The sequence below is a fragment of the Carex rostrata genome, chromosome 24, assembly GCF_964058835.1.
Source record: "Carex rostrata chromosome 24, lpCarRost1.2, whole genome shotgun sequence".
Taxonomy (NCBI): Eukaryota; Viridiplantae; Streptophyta; class Magnoliopsida; order Poales; family Cyperaceae; genus Carex; species Carex rostrata.
In genome coordinates, this window is record NC_135941.1 from 7,798,553 (window position 1) to 7,811,095 (window position 12,543).

General features: G+C 32.1%; 2 non-coding genes across 2 annotated transcripts; both read right to left on the minus strand.

Annotated features, from left to right (window-relative positions):
• Positions 1-10,644: 10,644 nt before the first annotated feature.
• Positions 10,645-10,725, minus strand: TRNAL-AAG (transfer RNA leucine (anticodon AAG)). The gene has a single exon. It is a non-coding gene; the product is annotated as a tRNA-Leu (tRNA).
• Positions 10,726-11,647: 922 nt separating this feature from the next.
• Positions 11,648-11,728, minus strand: TRNAL-AAG (transfer RNA leucine (anticodon AAG)). Its single transcript has one exon. It is a non-coding gene; the product is annotated as a tRNA-Leu (tRNA).
• Positions 11,729-12,543: the final 815 nt, after the last annotated feature.

The window sequence follows — 12,543 nt, forward strand, 5'->3', positions numbered from 1 at the left end:
AATATTATTTGGTTATTCAAATTAATAATTAAAACTCCACAAATTACAAAGCATAATTCTAACAATATATTACAAGCACAAATTTAGCATTTTAGGAGGAAGCTGGACAAAATAAAAATAATAGAAATAAAATAAAATTTTAATATACATATAATTGAAATTTTAAAATTACGAAGGCGGCTAACTAAGTACATATATGCATGCATCCATCCTTGATATTTAGTGGAATGGTTTATGCTGCATTAGTATGGTTTATACCATGCGTTCAAGCATTTGTAAGACCTATTGTTTCAAAGAAATTGCTATAATTTCCAACAACATGTTATAACTATAATTTTTTAATTCATAATTTATCCATGAATAATAACAATAAAAGAGATTTGACTAAATATTTTTATTGTTCTTTTTCCCTATACACCTTTAGCATTTGCTTGGAAGAAATGAAGCATGCAAGTATTGTCTTCTAATTACAAATAAAAAATAATTAATTTCTTTAATATTAAAAGGTAGATATGGAATTGATGTGTGTTGTTTTGTACATGAAAAATATGCATAATTGATGCATTTGTGTTACATTCTGAAATTTTAAAACTTGATTAAATTGATAAATCGATCAATTGACTTAAATAAAAAGTTTAATTAACTTAACGATCGTTCAGAAATTTTCTGACCGACTAAAACGAAACTAAAATGTCGTAATATAAATAATGTATGAAATAGAAATTATAGAGATTAATCGAATATATATATATATATATATATATATATATATATATATATATAAAATTATATAAATTAGAAATCTTGAAACTTTGCTTTCCGTCAGGGGTGAATTCGCTATATGTATCAATTAATTAAACTTTGTTTCTTTTGGAAAGTCTCAACCATTCAAACCTTGTAGCACGAATCTTGAAGCATCAATTAATAAACCCCCTCTCTATTTCTCTCCTCTCCTTCTCTGTCCGTGACCCATCCCCAACCCAGCGCCCCCTTCCCCTTTCTACGCCAAAATCAGAGGGGCTCCGCCCCCCTCTTCCCTCCTCCGTCGTCGGCAAGCCGCGCCCCAGCCCCGCCTCTCTCCTCTCTTTCCTTCTCGGTCCGACCCGCCAGACCCGCCTAGGATCCGAAACCCTAGAAATTGGGGGTCCGTCCTTATTGCTTGCGGGTGCTAATCGGGTGTCTCTTGGTGCTAAGATGGTGGTTGGAGACGCTAAATCTGTGGTGGTTGATTCAATTTTGGTGGCCACAAGGCGAGACGAAACCCTCGGAACCGATCACTTTCTTTCGACATTTTCTCTTTCGGTTAATTTCTAAAATTCTTGATTTGTGTTTTGATGAATTGATTAATGTCGTAGGATGTGAAATTGTTAGTTTCGAGTACGGGTTGTTGATTTTCCCGACTCGATCGAATTGCTCGAATAAATTAAGTATAAGGGGTTATATTGCAAAAATGATTTTTTTTATGTAAATGGTCGGAATTGTAAAATATATGACCATAGTGATTTGTATGAATTAAAGGGACTGAAATGTAAGAAATGATTTGTTTGAAATGGTATTGTCTGTTATTGTGACTGGGAGTTTGATTTCTGTGATGACTTGCGTGGTGCTGGTACTAGTGTACCTATCCAGTGTAGATACTAGTATGGTTCTGAATTGATTTACCAGACACTTACTTGACAGGGACCATATTGCAAATTAATTGTATTTAGGGGTATGAATTATAAAATATAAGGCCTATGTGAGTTGTATAAATATAAGGGACCAAATTGTAAGATGTAAATTGTTTGAGGCTATGGCCGGCCATGCATGTGAAGTATTATAATTTGAGCCATATGTGAATTTAAATAATTGTAAAGAGGACTGAAATTGAAATGTTATAAATGAACTTTGAGTAAATGGTGAATTGTTAATTAGAGGCGTAAACCGTTGCTAAATTATGGGCCTTTAATTAAGTTGAATTGGAATAAGATAATTGATACGTAAATGGGCCAAAGTGAAATAATTGAGAAAATTGGGCCTTTGAATGTTTAACTGGATAAATAAGGTGAATTGGATTTGTAATTTCATAAGCCTTGTAATATTGAAATGAATATGACATGATGTGTATATGTAAATTTGGAATTGGACGTGAATTAAATGATTATACATGAGCTGAAAGGTATAAACGAATTGACGAATTGAAAGACGGCATTTGGAATCTAAGTTTTGAGAATGTAACCGAACTAAACCAAGTAATCGTATAATATAGGTGTAGGCTCAGTCGAGCCAGATTTCGCGAGTCAATTCGAGACGCCTGATCTTTAAATTAAGCGGTACGCTCGTCATAATAAGGTGCGGGATTCTTGGACTTGTTTGATACTTTATTTTCAGGAATTAAACTGTTTATTCGTTTGTCATGTTGAATGATTAATTGTTGCATATTTTGGAATTCATGCTGCATATTGATTCTTGCATAAATGAGAATGATTGAATTGTTCGGTTAAGGTTAATTGGCATGTTGGTATGGTTATTATTTGATTAGTTCTATTAATTGTTCTTGATATGAATGAATCTGCCAGGCCGACCTGTTTAGGTGGCTGGATAAGGTAACGGTGACCTATCCGTTGACCTGTGTTTACGAATTTTCCAGACCGACCTGTTTAGGTGGCTGGATAAGGTGACGCTGCTGACTTTATGCGTTGACCTGTTAGAATTTGCCAGACCGACCTGTTTAGGTGGCTGGATGAGGTGACGCTGCTGACTTATGCGTTGACCTGTGATGATTTTGCGAGACTGACCTATATGTGTGGCTTTGATATATTTGCTTGAGATTTAGCAAGGTTGACCTGTATAGGTAACTTTGATTCCGTGTGTTTGCATTTGTGTCAAGTTGACCTGTATTGGTGACTTGTAACCGGACCTTAGGAAATGGTTAAAGCCAAACAGCAACTACAGATGGGTGTCAGATAAAGGGTCCAGCTTGGTTGGCCATCTGTAGGCGCCTGTAACCCTACAGATGTGGGTTTGATAACGGTCCAGCTCGAAAGAACATCTGTAGTTGTTACAAGCCCTAATGAACTGAGTTATGAATCGAGTTAAGCCAAAATATATGTTGTGTTTTGAAATCCATCTTGGAAATTCCGTAAACTGTGTTTCAGGTTGATTTAACTGTTGTCGAGCATTGGCATTCTGTTATTTATGATTATACATATATCTGTTTGCATTGTTATTGTTTGGGTTTCATTTTTGAATATAGAGTTTGATTGCAAGTCCAATAATCTAAACTGTGGCAAATTTCGCACTGAGAATTTATTCTCACCCCCTCTCCCCGATTATTTACAGGTTCATTACGCGGAGACAGCAAATGAGGATACTGGCAATGCATATAAAAGATCCACTGCCTTGCGTGTATATGTGACACTAGATTTATACACGCGGCAGGCTGTCAGACCCCGGTAGATTTGGGGTGTGACAGTTAAGATGGTATCAGAGCATGAATATGCAGTGCCAATAACTCATTTGCTGTCGAGTGAACGTCTATGAGATCCTATCGTTCTATTAGTATCGTTTATGAATTGATTATCTGGTCTATTAACATAGTTCTTAATTACTGGCGTGGAACAATAAACTATAGACTGAAATTATGTATAAATAAATGACTACTTAATGATAGTTAAATGTTATGATCTTAAGTTATTATGAATTGATACAACCGTTAACAAACTAGTTACAAACAAATTTGCAAATTTAGTTTTAGTATTGACCTATTATAGAAATGAAATAACCGTTAAGCAAATGATAACGGAAGAAATGGGAGTTCAGTTTTGAATGATGCTATAATATGTAGTTAATTTTCTTTGAATACAACATAAGCCTAATATTATTTTCATTTTTCATTTTTTTTAAAAGCAAACAGAAATAAGGCGATAGATGCATGGGCACAAATTAAATGTAGAACATATTGATAACAACATTTTTATCTGTTAACTTGAGCATGATCGATTTTTATGAAAATATAATAGTGATTCTTGAAGTGTTAATTAAGGAAAATTTTTGTTTATGTTTATGCAATAAATTGATTGAGTGAGTGGAATTGAGTTCGTATTGACATTGGTATTGGACAGTAGTGGCTATCAGTTAATTGAAAATAGAGTTGTCAACACGTACTAAAGATATAAGTATGCTTATGAATTGTTAAAGTAAATTGTTACACATACTGAGAATGAAGGTAAACAAAATTTAGTTTTGACGATTGCTTATAACTATCAATGACATAGGTATATTTCTATGAAAATATATTATAGGCTAGATAGCATTATGGTTCGCCGTATTAAATCTAAATAGAAGGGAAATCGATAGATTTGTATGTGCATAAGAAATAATTGATTTTCAAGGTATATTGAATATATAAGTACACAAGCTGATAATATATATTAATGGTATTTATCTGCTTTTTTATTCTACATATGGTCGTCTATATCTTTAGAGTTGTTTTATATAAAGTTGTTAATGCCACTATATCATTTGACATATTTAAAGAGTTAATTTGACAACATAGAACTATAGCAATCTATGTAGTACTCGGTATTTTGTTTATGCAATATTGATAGAAACACATTAACGTATCGGGAGATATAACAATTACATTGCATGTTCATAGTAATACATTATTATTGCACTTTATTATATTATATAGAAGTATTAACTTAAACTAATATTAGTTAGCAACAATAAATGGCAATTGTGTCACATAATAAGTAATATTAGGACTAACTGCTTGTCAAGAATTTTGAGTTGTATAAATTATATGATATATTGGTAATGGATTTGTATGAGTAAATTATTATTCTTATTTATTTAGATGTAAAGACCAGTATAAAGATCACTGAGATTCGAACGAGTCATTATTATCGTTTACGAAATTCCCTTGTTTATTAACGACATATCTAAATGGAAGTCGAATAGGGTATTATATTTTTAATGGACTCATCTACATGTATAAAAGAAGAGTTTAGGATATAATGGTAAAACTTTGAAAATATAATCCGAACTTTGACATCTAAATTTCCATGATTGTTATAGTAGCAAGACGTTAGGATTGTGAATTATTTTAAGTAAACATTTATTAAGAATATCTAGCTAGATTATTTAATGATATTTGGTACAAACATATATGGTAAACGTTGTTAGAAAAATATATAGTTTTCTAATATGGTTACGTATAAATGTTTAGCGACACAAGTAAACTAAATATATACTACTTCTGTAATTTCTAAGTAAAGTGGCGCCAACATTTATGAGAGTGATATGAATTTGTTATCGAGTGTACGCAATATATTATATTGTTTTATAATTGTGATAAACTTGTAATAATAAATTTACAAATAATTATTTTAGAATAATCTTAATATTGTGGTACCAGCTAAATAAATTTTGGATAAAATCATAATTCTTGTCGAATGGCAATCATTAGTAATTATTTTGAAAGTACTTGATGGAATTTTCGTACAAAATAGTTCGATCAGAGTAGCGCAACGGAAGCGTGGTGCATTTATACAACTAATTAAAGTGGTTAAACTATGCATCTTAATTTTTGGTCTAACTATTTTAGATGAAGGAAGATACTAATTTCTATTTTGATTTTAATTTCGAGGACGAAATCTATTTTAAGGGGGGAAGAATGTTACATTCTGAAATTTTAAAACTTGATTAAATTGATAAATCGATCAATTGACTTAAATAAAAAGTTTAATTAACTTAACGATCGTTCAGAAATTTTCTGACCGACTAAAACGAAACTAAAATGTCGTAATATAAATAATGTATGAAATTATGTACAATAAAATTTCGAGATATAAACGAATTAGAAAATTTATAAAACTCGTTCATGTAGAAATTATAGAGATTAATCGAATATATATATATATATATATATATATATATATATAATTATATAAATTAGAAATCTTGAAACTTTGCTTTCCGTCAGGGGTGAATTCGCTATATGTATCAATTAATTAAACTTTGTTTCTTTTGGAAAGTCTCAACCATTCAAATCTTGTAGCACGAATCTTGAAGCATCAATTAATAAACCCCCTCTCTATTTCTCTCCTCTCCTTCTCTGTCCGTGACCCATCCCCAACCCAGCGCCCCCTTCCCCTTTCTACGCCAAAATCAGAGGGGCTCCGCCCCCCTCTTCCCTCCTCCGTCGTCGGCAAGCCGCGCCCCAGCCCCGCCTCTCTCCTCTCTTTCCTTCTCGGTCCGACCCGCCAGACCCGCCTAGGATCCGAAACCCTAGAAATTGGGGGTCCATCCTTATTGCTTGCGGGTGCTAATCGGGTGTCTCTTGGTGCTAAGATGGTGGTTGGAGACGCTAAATCTGTGGTGGTTGATTCAATTTTGGTGGCCACAAGGCGAGACGAAACCCTCGGAACCGATCACTTTCTTTCGACATTTTCTCTTTCGGTTAATTTCTAAAATTCTTGATTTGTGTTTTGATGAATTGATTAATGTCGTAGGATGTGAAATTGTTAGTTTCGAGTACGGGTTGTTGATTTTCCCGACTCGATCGAATTGCTCGAATAAATTAAGTATAAGGGGTTATATTGCAAAAATGATTTTTTTTATGTAAATGGTCGGAATTGTAAAATATATGACCATAGTGATTTGTATGAATTAAAGGGACTGAAATGTAAGAAATGATTTGTTTGAAATGGTATTGTCTGTTATTGTGACTGGGAGTTTGATTTCTGTGATGACTTGCGTGGTGCTGGTACTAGTGTACCTATCCAGTGTAGATACTAGTATGGTTCTGAATTGATTTACCAGACACTTACTTGACAGGGACCATATTGCAAATTAATTGTATTTAGGGGTATGAATTATAAAATATAAGGCCTATGTGAGTTGTATAAATATAAGGGACCAAATTGTAAGATGTAAATTGTTTGAGGCTATGGCCGGCCATGCATGTGAAGTATTATAATTTGAGCCATATGTGAATTTAAATAATTGTAAAGAGGACTGAAATTGAAATGTTATAAATGAACTTTGAGTAAATGGTGAATTGTTAATTAGAGGCGTAAACCGTTGCTAAATTATGGGCCTTTAATTAAGTTGAATTGGAATAAGATAATTGATACGTAAATGGGCCAAAGTGAAATAATTGAGAAAATTGGGCCTTTGAATGTTTAACTGGATAAATAAGGTGAATTGGATTTGTAATTTCATAAGCCTTGTAATATTGAAATGAATATGACATGATGTGTATATGTAAATTTGGAATTGGACGTGAATTAAATGATTATACATGAGCTGAAAGGTATAAACGAATTGACGAATTGAAAGACGGCTTTTGGAATCTAAGTTTTGAGAATGTAACCGAACTAAACCAAGTAATCGTATAATATAGGTGTAGGCTCAGTCGAGCCAGATTTCGCGAGTCAATTCGAGACGCCTGATCTTTAAATTAAGCGGTACGCTCGTCATAATAAGGTGCGGAATTCTTGGACTTGTTTGATACTTTATTTTCAGGAATTAAACTGTTTATTCGTTTGTCATGTTGAATGATTAATTGTTGCATATTTTGGAATTCATGCTGCATATTGATTCTTGCATAAATGAGAATGATTGAATTGTTCGGTTAAGGTTAATTGGCATGTTGGTATGGTTATTATTTGATTAGTTCTATTAATTGTTCTTGATATGAATGAATCTGCCAGGCCGACCTGTTTAGGTGGCTGGATAAGGTAACGGTGACCTATCCGTTGACCTGTGTTTACGAATTTGCCAGACCGACCTGTTTAGGTGGCTGGATAAGGTGACGCTGCTGACTTATGCGTTGACCTGTTAGAATTTGCCAGACCGACCTGTTTAGGTGGCTGGATAAGGTGACGCTGCTGACTTATGCGTTGACCTGTTAGAATTTGCCAGACCGACCTGTTTAGGTGGCTGGATGAGGTGACGCTGCTGACTTATGCGTTGACCTGTGATGATTTTGCGAGACTGACCTATATGTGTGGCTTTGATATATTTGCTTGAGATTTAGCAAGGTTGACCTGTATAGGTAACTTTGATTCCGTGTGTTTGCATTTGTGTCAAGTTGACCTGTATTGGTGACTTGTAACCGGACCTTAGGAAATGGTTAAGCCAAACAGCAACTACAGATGGGTGTCAGATAAAGGGTCCAGCTTGGTTGGCCATCTGTAGGCGCCTGTAACCCTACAGATGTGGGTTTGATAACGGTCCAGCTCGAAAGAACATCTGTAGTTGTTACAAGCCCTAATGAACTGAGTTATGAATCGAGTTAAGCCAAAATATATGTTGTGTTTTGAAATCCATCTTGGAAATTCCGTAAACTGTGTTTCAGGTTGATTTAACTGTTGTCGAGCATTGGCATTCTGTTATTTATGATTATACATATATCTGTTTGCATTGTTATTGTTTGGGTTTCATTTTTGAATATAGAGTTTGATTGCAAGTCCAATAATCTAAACTGTGGCAAATTTCGCACTGAGAATTTATTCTCACCCCCTCTCCCCGATTATTTACAGGTTCATTACGCAGAGACAGCAAATGAGGATACTGGCAATGCATATAAAAGATCCACTGCCTTGCGTGTATATGTGACACTAGATTTATACACGCGGCAGGCTGTCAGACCCCGGTGGATTTGGGGTGTGACAATTTGTTAATTAACTAATGTAATCTTAGTAAGGATAGAACTGGAAACTTTAGATTGGAGGACAGAAAAATAAAATATATAATATTTTAAGGTAGATATTGTTCTTTTTACTTCAATACTTTCTTATTTTTGCTTTAATGAAAAAAAAGTATTCAAGTAATGTATACTAATTTCAAATAAAATTTTTAGAAGTCTTGCTATTAATAGATTGATATCTAATAGTTGCGTATTGTATTTTGAATAGACAATACGCATAAATGATTAATTCGTTAATTTGTCAGTGGTTATTGAAATTAATAATTAAAACTCCACAAATTACAAAGTAGAATTTTAATAATATATTAAAATCTCAAATTTATCATTTTATGAGGAGGCTAGACAAAATAAAAACATTCGAAATAAAATAAATTTTTAATATACATATAATTGAAATTTTAAAATTAAGGTGGCTAACTAAGTACTTTTATGTGTACATTCATCCTTGATATTTAGTGCAATAGTTTATGCTCAATTAGTATGGTTTATATCATGTGTGCAAGTATTTGTAAGACCTTCTATTGTTTCAAAGAAATTGCTATAATTCCAGTAACATGTTACAACTATAATTTTTTAATTCATAATTTATCCGTGAATAATAATAAAAGAGATTTGATTGAATGGTTTGTATTGTTTTTTTTCCCTATACACCTTTAGCATTTGCTTGGAAGAAAAAAAGTATGCAAGTATGGTATTCTAATTACAAATAAAAAATAATTAAAATTTTTCCTATTACTAGTTAGATATGGGATTGATGTGTGTTGTTTTGTACATGAAAAACATGCATAAGTGATGCATTTGTTAATTAACTAATGTATTCTTAGTAAGGACAGAACTAGAATCTTTAGATTGAAAGACTTAAAAATAAAATATATAATATTTAAATATAGATATTGTTCTTTTGACTTACATGATTTTTGCTTTCATGAAAAATAATTATTCAAGTATTGTATACCAGTGCAGTAAAATACTGTTCTATGCAGCACATATGCGGCCGCATATACGTTTGCAGTTTAATTCCGCATAAAAAATCATTATACGGTCCCAATATGCGGGACCACTGATTCAAATCCATTTTCTGAGTTCAAATCTGAAAATTTTCAAACCCATTATTTAGATTCGGATATTGCAATAACCTTCAGACCCATTATTTGAGTCCGAATAGGCAGGTAAGCAATACAGCGTCCCCCTCTTGTTTTATAGGAGCTTGAGCGCTAGAAATTACTTGTTTGATGATTGTGGGACTTATGAACTGCTGCAGTATATTACATACCGGCTCCGAAGGCAACGGGAGCAGTAAATGGCACAGGGAATTCACATGCAGCTCCAGTATATACATGTGCAGCCCATTTACGGGTTATTGGCCCAAAAGAATAAAAGACAAATTAACAAGATATTGGCTCCCGTATATTACATGTGCAGCCATTTCTATAGAACAAATAATGTATGATGGTAAGGCCTAATATTTAAATATAGATAATCTAATATAATTTTAATAGGTGAGAAATTTCACTTATTTGTTAATAAACTTCTAATATATTTGATATATTTAAAATAGATGACTCAAATATTTAATATATTCAATTTTTAATGAAAAAATCCGCATATATTAGTCCGCATAAAAATCCGCATATGCGGCCGTATACCGCATATGTGGTATACGGTGGCCTTCCGCATACCTGCCGCATACCGCATTTTACAACACTGTTGTATGCTAATTTCAAATAAAATTATTCGAAGTTTTGCTATTAATAGATAGATATCTAATTGTTGCGTATTGTATTTTGAATGAACAATATGCATAAATGATTAATTCGTAAATTTACTAGTGAATTTTTAGTTGGGTAGAATTAGAAAGTTTAGATAGTAGGACTGAAACAAAAAATACATAATATTTAAAAATACAGAATGTGTGGATATTGTATTTTTTTATTAAATATTAAATTTGGCGAGAGTGGGATTTGAACCCACTTCCTTTCGGACCAAAACCTTAATCTGGCGCCTTAGACCAACTCGGCCATCTCACCAATATTATTTGGTTATTGAAATTAATAATTAAAACTCCACAAATTACAAAGTAGAATTCTAACATTATATAACAAGCTCAAATTTAGCATTTTATGAGGAGGTTGGACAAAATAAAAACATTAGATATAAAATAAAATATTAATATACATAAAATTGAAATTTTAAAATTACGAAGGTGGCTAACTAAGTACTTCTATGCGTACATCCATCCCTGATATTTAGTGGAATGGTTTATGCTCAATTAGTATGGTTTACACCATGTGTGCAAGCATTTGTAAGACCTTCTATTGATTCAAAGAAATAACTATAATTCCCAGCAACATGTTATAACTATAATTTTTAATTCATAATTCATCCATGAGTAATAACAATAAAAAGAGATTTGATTGAATGGTTTGTATTGTTCTTTTTCCCTATAGATCTTTAGCATTTATTTGCTTGGAAGAAAGCAAGTATGGTATTCTAATTACAAATAAAAAATAATCAATTTTTTTTACTATTGATAGGTAGATATGGAATTGATGTGTGTTGTTTTGTACATGAAAAACATGCATAAGTGATGCATTTGTTAATTAATTAATGTATTCTTAGTAAGGACGGAACTAGAAACTTTAAATTAGATGACTTTAAATTAAAATGTATAATATTTAAAGATAGATTTTGTTCTTTTTACTTAAATATTTTTTTATACTAATTTCAAATAAAATTATTAGAAGTTTTGCTATTAATAGATATATATCTAATAGTTGTGTATTGTATTTTGAATGAACAATATGCATAAATGACGAATTCGTTAATTTGCTAGCGAATTTTAGTTGGGCAAAAATAAAAAAATTAGATGGTAGGACTAAAACAAAAAATACATAATATTGATAAATACATAATGTGTGGATATTGTATTTTTTATTTAAAAATTAAAATTGGCGAGAGTGGGATTTGAACCCACGCCCTTTCGGACCAAAACCTTAATCTGGCGTCTTAGACCAACTCGACCATCTCACCAATATTATTTGGTTATTCAAATTAATAATTAAAACTCCACAAATTACAAAGTATAATTCTAACATTATATTTGAAGCTCAAATTTAGCATTTTATGAGGAGGCTGGACAAAATAAAAACATTAGACATACAATAAGATTTTAATATAGATATATGTGAAATTTTTAAATTACGAAGGTGGCTTACTAAGTACTTCTATGCGTACATCCATCCCTGATATTTAGTGAAATGGTTTATGCTCAATTAGTATGCTTTATACCATGCGTGCAAGTATTTTTATTACAAAGAAGTCCAGTTTAAATATATATTATTTTATTTTGTGATTATTTTTCAATGAAGTTTAATCGCTGATAGCTCTAAATTAAACTTCTAGAGATATCAACGAATAAATGTCTAGGGTCTTCGGTGAAAAATAAGCACAAAATAAAATAATATATATCTAATTGGACTTCTTTGTAATAAAAAGTAATTTAGGGCTATCGGCGAATAAGCTTCTAGGGTCTTCAGTGAAAAACAACCACAAAATAAAATAATATATATCTAATTGGACTTCTTTGTGATAAAAATTAATTTAGGACTATCGGTAGGGGTGCAAACGGGTTGGATATTATCCGACCGTATCTGACTCCGTATCCGAAAATTTAATACGGATATCCGATATCCGAATATCCGTGCGGATACGGATACGGATATGGTTTTGAATTTTAATTATCCGTATCCGAATAGTAGATATATATTATATAATTTAATATGAATTATGAAAAAAATTATGTTATTCACTATTATAAAAAGCGGATATCCGTATCCGTATCCGAT